This window comes from Otolemur garnettii, unplaced genomic scaffold, assembly GCF_000181295.1.
Source record: "Otolemur garnettii isolate 467f Iridium unplaced genomic scaffold, OtoGar3 scaffold00068, whole genome shotgun sequence".
Classification (NCBI taxonomy): Eukaryota; Metazoa; Chordata; class Mammalia; order Primates; family Galagidae; genus Otolemur; species Otolemur garnettii.
The window spans coordinates 6,896,087-6,897,891 of NW_003852463.1; positions in this window are offsets into that span (position 1 = coordinate 6,896,087).

A 1,805-nucleotide genomic window follows, 5' to 3' on the forward strand; every position below is an offset into this window, starting at 1 on the left:
TGCTAAGACACTGCCACATTATCTTGGTCATTATTGAATTTTAGTAGATCTAAATATTTGGGAAGAAAAGTCTCTCATCTAATTCTTCTCCAAGAGCAGTTGTTCTCAACCTTCCCAATGCCACAACCCTTTAATACAGTTCCTCTCGGTCACAACCCACATGTTGAGACCCGCTGTCCAAGAGTATCTCAGCTACTCTGAATCTTCTGTTCCTACATATAAATTTTAGGATAATCTTTTCAAGTTGTCTAGAATGTCCTATTAGGACTGTGGTTAAAGTTTTATTGAATTTATATATTGACCTGGGAATTAGTGACATCTTTATTATATTGTCTTCTTATTTATGAACTGGGAATGTTGCTATATTTATGTAAATATAAATATTTTTCTCCTTTCCTGTCCTTCAGTAAAACTTTTCTGCTCCTGGGTACCATGCTCTATATAGGTTGAACCATGTAACGTAGAGTTTGGAAGCCAACACAATACATTCAAACAATGATTCCCAGTCCAGACTGTCTTTGGTTGAGAAGATTGTCTACATTCTATGCTGCAGGTCTCAGGAATGAGTGGGAGAGAGAGCAGAAGAGAGAGCCCCCAAGGCTCACTCCAAAGTGTTGGCAAGGATGTGGAGCAAAAACTTGCTGGCAAGAACAGAAATAGGGAAATCATTTGGGAAAATAATTTGGTATTACATAAAATTGTCTTTTAGAGTTTTTCTTGACTAGTAACCAGCAATTCTGTTCTGATATTTATTCTTATTAAATAAACTCTAGGTCTGCACTGTCTAACATAGCATGTGAAGGACCATATAAATAGCTTCTTCTGCACAGCTAAGAAAATAATGAACAGAGCAAACCTATAGAATGGGAGAAAATATTTGCAAACTACACATCCAGTAAAGCAAGAGAAAAACCAAAACATCTCAAAATGTGGGCAAAGGGCATGAACAGAAGTTTTTCAAAAGAAGATAAGTAAATGGCCAACAAACATATGAAAAAATTCTCAATGTCACTAACCATCAGGGAAATGCAAACTAAAACCATAATGAGTTATCACCTTACCTCAGTCAGAATGGCTTTTATTACAAAGGCCAAAAACAGGCCAGGTGTGGTGGCTCATGCCTTTAATCCTAGCACTCTAGGAGACAGAGGTGTTTGGATTGCTTGAGCTCAGGAGTTTGAGACCAGCCTGGAGACAGTGAGACCCTGTTTCTACTAAAAAATAGAAAAAACTAGCTGGGTATCATGGCAGGCACCTTTAGTCCCAGCTACTTGGAAGGCTGAGGTAGGAGAACTACTTGATCCCAAGAGTTTGAGGTTTCTGTGAGCTATGATGAGGAAGGTCATGACACTCTACACAGGGCAACAGAGTGAGACCCTGTCTCCAAAAAAAAAAAAAAAAAAAGGCCAAAAACATCATGCCAGTGTGGATGCAGAGGACTGCTTTTATGTGTACAAATAAATTAGTGCAAATCCCTATGGAAAACAACATAGAGATTTCTCAAGAACTAATAGTAGACTGCCATCAGATTTAGCAATCCCACTACTGAGTATCTATCTCAAGGAAAAAAAGCCATTTTCTCGAAAACAAACCTGTGCTCAAATATTTATTGCATCACAATTCACAATTGCAAAGATATGGCATCAACCCAACTATGAATCATTTCATGAGCTGCTTTATAAAATGTGGTATATGTATACCATGGAATACTACTCAGTCATGACAAGGGATGAATTAATACCTTTTGCAGCAATTTGGAAGGAATTAAGAATCATTATCCTGAGCAAATTATCTTTTTTTTTTTT